Here is a 12377-nt window from a genome sequence, read left to right as displayed (position 1 = left end):
GTGAGGTAACTCTGATAAAAGTGGAGGGTTTCCTGTATAATGCCTCATTGTGGAACTCAGTGAGCCTTGGAAACTATCCACATCTACATAATTATGAGGTATACTGCCACAGGCTGCTTTATGGGGAGCTCTGAGCAAGGTCTTTGACCGTCAGTTCCTCCTGAAGGTGATTTTTAGAGCGTTCATTGTATCTGTTGTTGACTGCCATGTATTGTAATTGGCTTAATCACGGCAGGAAAGGAACAAATTAGGAAATTCAACACTACCTCCACCAGCAGCCCCTAGGCCTCACCCTCACCTTTGTAGCGCAGGGTCATGACCTTTTGCTGGAGGAGCCAGCAATCCCCTGCTGGACCCCACATTACCACTGGTGAAATGTCAGGTGAAAAAGTGAACTGACAGTCTGAACAACATTCAATTCTTAATCCAATGCAACATAATTGAACAATATCAGATGAAAAAGAGTGCAGTTGGGATTGAGTTTTTTATTATTTTTTATTTTTTTATCTTTATACATTTTTGTATAGTAGTTTAATCATGTGATCATTAGCAACATCTGAATCACAGCTGTGCTGATATTCAGACCAGCAGCATGATTACTTATATGGTATTGTTTTTATAAAGCAGTTTCGTAAACTTCTATGTTAATATTGAGAGGCACAATATGACCATATGAATATGTTTTTGCTCCACCAACAAAACTAGTTTGATTAAAATGTTCCATGCAATCAATTTCAAATTCTACGCAGCTAAAACCCAGCATTCAATTGATGCACAGTGAAATGTTTCAGTGCTGTTAAATAAATATGCAAATTAAATAACTAAACTGACCCAAAATATTTGTATATAATGTATGGTAAGTGGAATATATTAATAAGATTAACTTTGTTTTTTTTCAGGTGTTGTAATGCCCACTTTGGCCTTTGTAATGATGCTCAAATAGGAGCAGTGAAAGGAAAAGTCCAGAATCCAAGTGTGACTTCACAGCACTCAACTCATATGACTTCATCACATCTCTCTGCATGTCCATCAACACATTATAATTGCTGACTAACAACTTAATTGTCAACAGACTGGAATCCTGCTGCCTGTTCAATCATGTGCAATTCATTACTTATTTTTTTCCTTTTCATTCTTCAGACAAAAATCTGACTTCAATTACTTTGTCAATTTTTTTCTTATAGTTGGATGAAAACACAAAAAATGCAAGTCTATGGCATTTTTAATCTGATTCACTGTCCATCAGGTGAAAATTACGAGTCTGATTTATTTAAAAGGCAAAAGATAACCTCTCCTCAACAGCCTGCATGATTTGAGGAATCGTTCATGTTTGTACAGACAGCTCACATTATGCAACAAAGTTTAATACATACAGGGTCATAGGTCTGCTCAAAACCCCAACCCTAAATATGAGCATTAACATTCTCGTCCTAGGAAACACCACTAATAATTATTCTCAAATCTTAAATGCTTATTCTTGGGTAATTAGTGGCTGGACTGATGGTTCTGTTAGTGCTCTTCTAAATGCCATGTGAACGAGCTCCAGGCTCCAGACAGCAGGGCTGAAAGGTTACTGCTCTTCGATTTGGATTGCTTTGCTGTGGAGCACGAGTCTGCCCTGGAGTCAACCTTCTGTGTGTTTACTGCCTCTCCGGAACTATCCCCCTACTCCCACTTTTTAGTTTTTTTTATTTCCTCTCTCTCTTTCCTAAATCAACACACTGCTGTTTATTTGTGCACAGTCAACCTGAGCAGTACCACTGGAGCTAAAGGAGTCAGCCACAGCACCAGCATCTCCACAAATAAAGACAGAAAGCTCTGAAGAGTATAAACGCCACACTGGATATATTATACTGATAGAGAGTGATGGGCACTCTTAATCCAAATATTTGACTCCTAAGTGCATTGTGGAGAACTTTAAGGTCTGCCAGGAAAGCACTTTAAAAGGATCTCACTTGTTTTGCTCATCTCGCTCAGGCATGAATAAGACTGATATAGAGGACAGTGTGGCGATAGCACTTCATGCACGTGCCATTACTGAATATTTGTAATAGGTTTATGATGCTGTATTAGTGCTCTGCTATTCCAAATATTTCAGAGAGTGACACTTTAAAACTTAGTATGACTTTGGGTGTGATGGAACCTAAAGACGAGTAGGGAATGCACTGTTCCCTAGACTGTTACATTAAGAAACATTTTTCATAATGATAGTGGCAGTCTGTAAGTGCTATATTTATAAAGCCAAAATAAAAAAAACATGCAAAAGGTGGTTTTATATATTTGCTGATAACCATGCTCCTGTATATGAATGATATCAATCTCACATGTTAAAGTGTCCATATTATTCTCATTTCCAAGTTCATAATTTATCATTTTTTGGGGGGCTGCTAGAATACATTTACATTATATATATATCAACACGGTCTCACCCCTATTCGTCACATATTGCCGAAATAATGAGAAAAGTCTAATTTCTTATAAAATCTCTATTGTTTGTTTTCCTAGATGGCATCTTCTTCATTTTCTGCTTTACAAATCCCATCTCTCTGTTTCAAGATGTATTCATCATTCTCACTTTCCGGGTATTCTAAGTAACTTCCTGGTAATGTTGGTCAGTGGATTACATGAGATATTCAATTACAAATTTGGCCTTTATTTTGTCTCTTGTTTGGTGCATTTTTTTTCCTGTCCAACAAAGCTCAATATCTGATGTTAAAACCAATGTCTAACATGCATCTCAGCTAGTTTTTATTAACGTTTAAAACAGGGGCGTAGCCATCTTTTCAGAAGTGAGGGGGACAGAAATTACACACACACACACACACACACACACACACACACACACACACCTATATAAAACATTACGATATAAAATTTCTGTAATCTATATAGCCTACTAGTCAACAGTTTTTTAACAGTAAGATTTTTAATGTTTTGAAAGAAGTCTCTTCTACTCACCAAGCCTGCATTTATTTGATCCAAAGTACAGCAGAAGCAGTAATATTATGAAATATTTTTACTATTAATAACTGTTTTCTATTTGAACATGTTTTAAATGTAATGTTGTCACGGAGCGCGCTCCTATCACTGAGCGCGCGCCTTAACCTCTCTCCGGTCTCATGCGCTCCTTGTCACCTGAGTTCTAGGACTGCAATTCCCATCCTTCCCTTCTGCTATCATTAGTTTCCAGCCCTGTCTGGTTTTCTCATCAGCATCATCTTATCCACCTGTTAATCATTATCCCCCCTTTATCTGGACTGCCTGGTTCTGTGTTTCTCTGTGAAGTGTTGTGTACCACGCTGCATGTTGCTTCGTGCTACCTTAGTGTTTTATGCTCTGTGCATCCTTGGTTTGATACCTGCTTCAATAAAGTCCTGCAGATGGATCCGACTGCCTCTACTTCGTCATTACAGAACACTTCACCACCACAGGATCCAGCAGACTTCCTGAGTCTTGCTTCCGAGGTTCATTCCCAGGCATCTGTGTTACTCACACACCAACAGCAGCTGACCAAGTTAACGAATCTCACCGAAGAACTTGTGAGGTCTGTTCATACTCTCACTCTGCAGAGTGCGGTCGCTAATTCAGCTCAAGCTCCCGCTGCACCTGTGCCCGTCACATCAACCGTGAGTACGGCTGCATGCAATCCCAAATTATCTCTACCAGAGAAGTTTAATGGCTCACCAGCTGCCTGTAGAGGATTTCTGTTGCAGTGTGAATTATTCGTCAGCCAGCAACCCCAGCTGTATCCCAATGACGCGTCCCGCGTTTCATTTATCTGCTCACTACTTACCGGGAGGGCGTTGGAGTGGGCGACTGCTCTCTGGTCTGGGGGTCATCATACCTTTCCCTCCTTTAATGTGTTTATGTCTCAATTCAGAGAGACCTTCCGCACCCTGGCATCGCAGACGGGGTGGACAGAGTCACCGCTTAATCTGCTGTATCGTAGGGGGCTGCAAACGCATCTGCAAGGGGAATTGGCGTGTCGCGATGATGGGATGTCCCTCGGAGAACTTATGGAGCTTGCCATTCGCCTCGACAATCTCATCCGCTCTCGACGCACGCCTCTCACATCCAGCTTTTTTACTCTTCCCCCTTCCGGCACGGATTACGAGCCTATGCAGGTCGGCTTCACACATCTCACAACAGAGGAACGTGAGAGAAGGATGCGGAGTAAATTATGCCTGTACTGTGGCCAAGCCGGTCATCAGAGAGTTTCATGTCCTGTAAGACCCAGATCCAGTGATACCTCTGCGGTGAGTCCTTTGATTAATTCTCCATGTTCTCTCACCCTCGAAGTTTCATTGTATTTTAATGGGAGTAGTTGTGAAACAAGAGCTTTAATTGACTCTGGTGCCGCTGGTAATTTTGTCGATTTGGAGTTTGCCTTGTCTAAAAATATCTCTCTCATTCCTTGTGAGTCTCATGTGGCTGTGGCCGCTCTGGATGGACGCCCCCTGGGGACAGGGGAGGTACAATACATCACGCAGCCTCTGACGCTCAACTTCGGGTCTCGTCACACGGAGAGAATTCAGTTGTACTCAATAAACTCACCCCTTCATCCTGTGATTCTGGGATTGCCATGGCTGGAGAGACACAACCCTCTCATTTCCTGGGTCGACAGGAGAATCAATCAATGGTCCCCTTTCTGTCATGCCCACTGCTTGCCTGCTCTCCATGGTCCTGAATCTAGCCACAGTTCCCCCGAGAGAGTGAATCTGCAAGGAGTTCCTGCTGTATATCATGATCTGGCTCAGGCTTTCAGCGAGAGAGAGGCTTCACTTTTACCCCCACACCGGTCCAGTGACTGCGCCATTGAACTTCTACCTGGAGCCGTTCCCCCGCACGGCCGTGTGTATCCACTTTCGCAACCGGAGACTGAGGCCATGAGAGCATATATCGAGGAACAGCTTGCTAAAGGATTTATCACCACTTCCACATCCCCGGCGTCCGCGGGGTTTTTCTTCGTCAAGAAGAAGGACGGGAGTCTTCTGCCCTGCATCGATTTCCGTGGTCTCAATGAGGTAACTGTGAAATATCGATACCCTCTGCCTTTAGTCCCTGCAGCACTGGAGATGCTTCGCTCAGCCCGGTACTTCACCAAATTGGATTTGAGGAACGCTTACAACCTCATTCGCATACGGAGAGGTGACGAGTGGAAGACGGCCTTTTCTACGACTACTGGCCACTATGAGTATCGGGTAATGCCCTTCGGGCTGTCCAATAGTCCTTCTGTGTTCCAGTCTTTCGTTAATGAGGTCTTCCGGGACATGCTGAATCAGATAACTTCAGTCTCATTGTGGCTCCTCTCACATCTCTTCTCCAGGGCGGGAAGCGCTTCCGATGTTCTTCTGAGTGTACTGCAGCGTTTAATCAGCTGAAAGAGAGATTCCCTGCCGCACCCATTCTCCATCATCCAGACCCGGAGAGGGAGTTCGTCGTGGAGATTGACGCCTCGAACACTGGAGTGGGTGCGATCCTGTCCCAACGTCACGGTAACCCTGCAAGAATGTTTCCCTGTGCCTTTTACTCCCGCAAGTTAAGCTCGGCAGAGCACAATTATGATGTGGGTGACCGGGAGCTTCTAGCCATGAAGGCTGCCCTGGAGGAATGGAGGCACTGGCTGGAGGGGGCACGTCAACCTTTCACCGTCCTCACAGACCACCGAAACCTTGAATACATCAGGTCTGCCAAGCATTTGAATGCTCGCCAGGCTCGCTGGTCACTGTTTTTCTCCCGTTTCAATTTCAGGATCACGTACAGACCTGGGTCCAAGAACGGGAAGGCTGATGCTCTGTCTCGTCAGTTCGAGGATTTCAACGAAATCACCAAGCCAGAACCCATCCTACCTCCCACTCTGATCGTGGCACCTGTGCAGTGGGATATTATCTCTGAGGTCACTGAGGCTCAACAAGCTCTTCCTGTACCGGCCGAGTGTCCTGTGGACCGCCTTTTTGTGCCTCTCGAGCTCCGTGAGCGGGTGCTTCAATGGGTTCACTGCACACCCAGCGCGGGACAACCAGGTATCACTGCTACTGTACAGTTAGTCTCCAACCGCTTCTGGTGGTCCACACTCCGGGCTGATGTTATCAAATTCATCCATCAATGTTCCACCTGTAACACTGTCAAATCTTCCCACCTTAAACCTGCCGGTCTCTTACAGCCACTTCCAGTTCCTCAGCGCCCGTGGTCCCACATCGCTGTGGATTTCGTAACGGATTTACCTCCGTCTCAGGGATTCACCACAGTGCTGTCAGTCGTGGATCGCTTCTCCAAGTCCTGTCGTTTCATTCCCCTTAAGGGTCTACCCACTGCCATGCAGACTGCGGAGGAACTTCTCAATAACGTATTTCGTCTGTTTGGTCTCCCCGAGGACATTGTCTCCGACCGTGGCCCTCAGTTCACTTCCCGTGTATGGAGGGGACTTTGCTCCAAACTCAATATCAACATCAGCCTCACCTCTGGATACCACCCGCAGTCTAACGGTCAGGCTGAACGGGCGAACCAGGACCTCATTCGGTTTCTACGGACATACTGTTACGAGAACCAACAGGACTGGAGCCGATTCTTGGTTTGGGCGGAGTACGCCCAAAATTCCCTGGTAAAGCCTGTCACTGGTCTAACGCCCTTCCAATGTGTCTTAGGTTTCCAACCCCCTCTCTTTCCGTGGTCAGGAGAGCCGTCAGACCTCCCTGCAGTGGATAGGTGGTTGCAACGCAGCGAGGTCACTTGGAATACCGCTCATGTCCATCTGCGACGTGCCATCCGCCACTTTCAACTTCATGCGGATCGTAGGAGACGTGAGGGTCCGCGGTATAGGCCTGGACAGTGGGTGTGGCTCTCCACCCGTGATCTGCGTTTAAGGCTCCCAAGCAAGAAGTTGTCCCCTCGCTTCATTGGGCCCTTCAAGATTCTTCGACAGATAACTCCGGTCTCATTTCGTTTGGCTCTCCCAGCACATTATAGAATCTCACCCACCTTTCATATGTGTCTTTTTAGACCCGCTGCCGCTCCCAGGAGAGAGGAGGCTCAGCAGGGGATCGGTTCCATGCAGGCTCCCCCAATTGAGGTCGGAGGCGAGGAGGCATACCGGGTACGAGACATCCTGGACTCCAGACGTCGCGGCGGGGTACTGCAATACTTGATTGACTGGGAGGGCTATGGCCCTGAGGAACGTTCCTGGGTCAGGTCTCAGGACGTCCTGGACCCTGCTCTTCTTACCACCTACCATCACACTCACCCAGATCGTCCCGCTCCAAGACCCGTGGAAGACCCCGCCATCGTTCAGGTCCTCGCTTCCGGAGCCGCTCGCAGGGTGGGGGCTCTGTCACGGAGCGCGCGCCTGTCACTGTATACAGCAGGAACTCCTTGCAGATTCACTCTCTCGGGGGAACTGTGGCTAGATTCAGGACCATGGAGAGCAGGCAAGCAGTGGGCGTGACAGAAAGGGGACCATTGATTGATTCTCCTGTCGACCCAGGAAATGAGAGGGTTGTGTCTCTCCAGCCATGGCAATCCCAGAATCACAGGATGAAGGGGTGAGTTTATTGAGTACAACTGAATTCTCTCCGTGTGACGAGACCCGAAGTTGAGCGTCAGAGGCTGCGTGATGTATTGTACCTCCCCTGTCCCCAGGGGGCGTCCATCCAGAGCGGCCACAGCCACATGAGACTCACAAGGAATGAGAGAGATATTTTTAGACAAGGCAAACTCCAAATCGACAAAATTACCAGCGGCACCAGAGTCAATTAAAGCTCTTGTTTCACAACTACTCCAATTAAAATACAATGAAACTTCGAGGGTGAGAGAACGTGGAGAATTAGTCAAAGGACTCACCGCAGAGGTATCACTGGATCTGGGTCTTACAGGACATGAAACTCTCTGATGACCGGCTTGGCCACAGTAAAGGCCTGTATATTTGTACAGGTACAATACATCACGCAGCCTCTGACGCTCAACTTCGGGTCTCGTCACACGGAGAGAATTCAGTTGTACTCAATAAACTCACCCCTTCATCCTGTGATTCTGGGATTGCCATGGCTGGAGAGACACAACCCTCTCATTTCCTGGGTCGACAGGAGAATCAATCAATGGTCCCCTTTCTGTCATGCCCACTGCTTGCCTGCTCTCCATGGTCCTGAATCTAGCCACAGTTCCCCCGAGAGAGTGAATCTGCAAGGAGTTCCTGCTGTATATCATGATCTGGCTCAGGCTTTCAGCGAGAGAGAGGCTTCACTTTTACCCCCACACCGGTCCAGTGACTGCGCCATTGAACTTCTACCTGGAGCCGTTCCCCCGCACGGCCGTGTGTATCCACTTTCGCAACCGGAGACTGAGGCCATGAGAGCATATATCGAGGAACAGCTTGCTAAAGGATTTATCACCACTTCCACATCCCCGGCGTCCGCGGGGTTTTTCTTCGTCAAGAAGAAGGACGGGAGTCTTCTGCCCTGCATCGATTTCCGTGGTCTCAATGAGGTAACTGTGAAATATCGATACCCTCTGCCTTTAGTCCCTGCAGCACTGGAGATGCTTCGCTCAGCCCGGTACTTCACCAAATTGGATTTGAGGAACGCTTACAACCTCATTCGCATACGGAGAGGTGACGAGTGGAAGACGGCCTTTTCTACGACTACTGGCCACTATGAGTATCGGGTAATGCCCTTCGGGCTGTCCAATAGTCCTTCTGTGTTCCAGTCTTTCGTTAATGAGGTCTTCCGGGACATGCTGAATCAGATAACTTCAGTCTCATTGTGGCTCCTCTCACATCTCTTCTCCAGGGCGGGAAGCGCTTCCGATGTTCTTCTGAGTGTACTGCAGCGTTTAATCAGCTGAAAGAGAGATTCCCTGCCGCACCCATTCTCCATCATCCAGACCCGGAGAGGGAGTTCGTCGTGGAGATTGACGCCTCGAACACTGGAGTGGGTGCGATCCTGTCCCAACGTCACGGTAACCCTGCAAGAATGTTTCCCTGTGCCTTTTACTCCCGCAAGTTAAGCTCGGCAGAGCACAATTATGATGTGGGTGACCGGGAGCTTCTAGCCATGAAGGCTGCCCTGGAGGAATGGAGGCACTGGCTGGAGGGGGCACGTCAACCTTTCACCGTCCTCACAGACCACCGAAACCTTGAATACATCAGGTCTGCCAAGCGTTTGAATGCTCGCCAGGCTCGCTGGTCACTGTTTTTCTCCCGTTTCAATTTCAGGATCACGTACAGACCTGGGTCCAAGAACGGGAAGGCTGATGCTCTGTCTCGTCAGTTCGAGGATTTCAACGAAATCACCAAGCCAGAACCCATCCTACCTCCCACTCTGATCGTGGCACCTGTGCAGTGGGATATTATCTCTGAGGTCACTGAGGCTCAACAAGCTCTTCCTGTACCGGCCGAGTGTCCTGTGGACCGCCTTTTTGTGCCTCTCGAGCTCCGTGAGCGGGTGCTTCAATGGGTTCACTGCACACCCAGCGCGGGACAACCAGGTATCACTGCTACTGTACAGTTAGTCTCCAACCGCTTCTGGTGGTCCACACTCCGGGCTGATGTTATCAAATTCATCCATCAATGTTCCACCTGTAACACTGTCAAATCTTCCCACCTTAAACCTGCCGGTCTCTTACAGCCACTTCCAGTTCCTCAGCGCCCGTGGTCCCACATCGCTGTGGATTTCGTAACGGATTTACCTCCGTCTCAGGGATTCACCACAGTGCTGTCAGTCGTGGATCGCTTCTCCAAGTCCTGTCGTTTCATTCCCCTTAAGGGTCTACCCACTGCCATGCAGACTGCGGAGGAACTTCTCAATAACGTATTTCGTCTGTTTGGTCTCCCCGAGGACATTGTCTCCGACCGTGGCCCTCAGTTCACTTCCCGTGTATGGAGGGGACTTTGCTCCAAACTCAATATCAACATCAGCCTCACCTCTGGATACCACCCGCAGTCTAACGGTCAGGCTGAACGGGCGAACCAGGACCTCATTCGGTTTCTACGGACATACTGTTACGAGAACCAACAGGACTGGAGCCGATTCTTGGTTTGGGCGGAGTACGCCCAAAATTCCCTGGTAAAGCCTGCCACTGGTCTAACGCCCTTCCAATGTGTCTTAGGTTTCCAACCCCCTCTCTTTCCGTGGTCAGGAGAGCCGTCAGACCTCCCTGCAGTGGATAGGTGGTTGCAACGCAGCGAGGTCACTTGGAATACCGCTCATGTCCATCTGCGACGTGCCATCCGCCACTTTCAACTTCATGCGGATCGTAGGAGACGTGAGGGTCCGCGGTATAGGCCTGGACAGTGGGTGTGGCTCTCCACCCGTGATCTGCGTTTAAGGCTCCCAAGCAAGAAGTTGTCCCCTCGCTTCATTGGGCCCTTCAAGATTCTTCGACAGATAACTCCGGTCTCATTTCGTTTGGCTCTCCCAGCACATTATAGAATCTCACCCACCTTTCATATGTGTCTTTTTAGACCCGCTGCCGCTCCCAGGAGAGAGGAGGCTCAGCAGGGGATCGGTTCCATGCAGGCTCCCCCAATTGAGGTCGGAGGCGAGGAGGCATACCGGGTACGAGACATCCTGGACTCCAGACGTCGCGGCGGGGTACTGCAATACTTGATTGACTGGGAGGGCTATGGCCCTGAGGAACGTTCCTGGGTCAGGTCTCAGGACGTCCTGGACCCTGCTCTTCTTACCACCTACCATCACACTCACCCAGATCGTCCCGCTCCAAGACCCGTGGAAGACCCCGCCATCGTTCAGGTCCTCGCTTCCGGAGCCGCTCGCAGGGTGGGGGCTCTGTCACGGAGCGCGCGCCTGTCACTGTATACAGCAGGAACTCCTTGCAGATTCACTCTCTCGGGGGAACTGTGGCTAGATTCAGGACCATGGAGAGCAGGCAAGCAGTGGGCGTGACAGAAAGGGGACCATTGATTGATTCTCCTGTCGACCCAGGAAATGAGAGGGTTGTGTCTCTCCAGCCATGGCAATCCCAGAATCACAGGATGAAGGGGTGAGTTTATTGAGTACAACTGAATTCTCTCCGTGTGACGAGACCCGAAGTTGAGCGTCAGAGGCTGCGTGATGTATTGTACCTCCCCTGTCCCCAGGGGGCGTCCATCCAGAGCGGCCACAGCCACATGAGACTCACAAGGAATGAGAGAGATATTTTTAGACAAGGCAAACTCCAAATCGACAAAATTACCAGCGGCACCAGAGTCAATTAAAGCTCTTGTTTCACAACTACTCCAATTAAAATACAATGAAACTTCGAGGGTGAGAGAACGTGGAGAATTAATCAAAGGACTCACCGCAGAGGTATCACTGGATCTGGGTCTTACAGGACATGAAACTCTCTGATGACCGGCTTGGCCACAGTAAAGGCCTGTATATTTGTACAGGTACAATACATCACGCAGCCTCTGACGCTCAACTTCGGGTCTCGTCACACGGAGAGAATTCAGTTGTACTCAATAAACTCACCCCTTCATCCTGTGATTCTGGGATTGCCATGGCTGGAGAGACACAACCCTCTCATTTCCTGGGTCGACAGGAGAATCAATCAATGGTCCCCTTTCTGTCATGCCCACTGCTTGCCTGCTCTCCATGGTCCTGAATCTAGCCACAGTTCCCCCGAGAGAGTGAATCTGCAAGGAGTTCCTGCTGTATATCATGATCTGGCTCAGGCTTTCAGCGAGAGAGAGGCTTCACTTTTACCCCCACACCGGTCCAGTGACTGCGCCATTGAACTTCTACCTGGAGCCGTTCCCCCGCACGGCCGTGTGTATCCACTTTCGCAACCGGAGACTGAGGCCATGAGAGCATATATCGAGGAACAGCTTGCTAAAGGATTTATCACCACTTCCACATCCCCGGCGTCCGCTGGGTTTTTCTTCGTCAAGAAGAAGGACGGGAGTCTTCTGCCCTGCATCGATTTCCGTGGTCTCAATGAGGTAACTGTGAAATATCGATACCCTCTGCCTTTAGTCCCTGCAGCACTGGAGATGCTTCGCTCAGCCCGGTACTTCACCAAATTGGATTTGAGGAACGCTTACAACCTCATTCGCATACGGAGAGGTGACGAGTGGAAGACGGCCTTTTCTACGACTACTGGCCACTATGAGTATCGGGTAATGCCCTTCGGGCTGTCCAATAGTCCTTCTGTGTTCCAGTCTTTCGTTAATGAGGTCTTCCGGGACATGCTGAATCAGATAACTTCAGTCTCATTGTGGCTCCTCTCACATCTCTTCTCCAGGGCGGGAAGCGCTTCCGATGTTCTTCTGAGTGTACTGCAGCGTTTAATCAGCTGAAAGAGAGATTCCCTGCCGCACCCATTCTCCATCATCCAGACCCGGAGAGGGAGTTCGTCGTGGAGATTGACGCCTCGAACACTGGAGT

This window comes from Carassius carassius, chromosome 4 (assembly GCF_963082965.1).
Source record: "Carassius carassius chromosome 4, fCarCar2.1, whole genome shotgun sequence".
Taxonomy (NCBI): Eukaryota; Metazoa; Chordata; class Actinopteri; order Cypriniformes; family Cyprinidae; genus Carassius; species Carassius carassius.
This window is presented reverse-complemented; position numbering follows the sequence as displayed.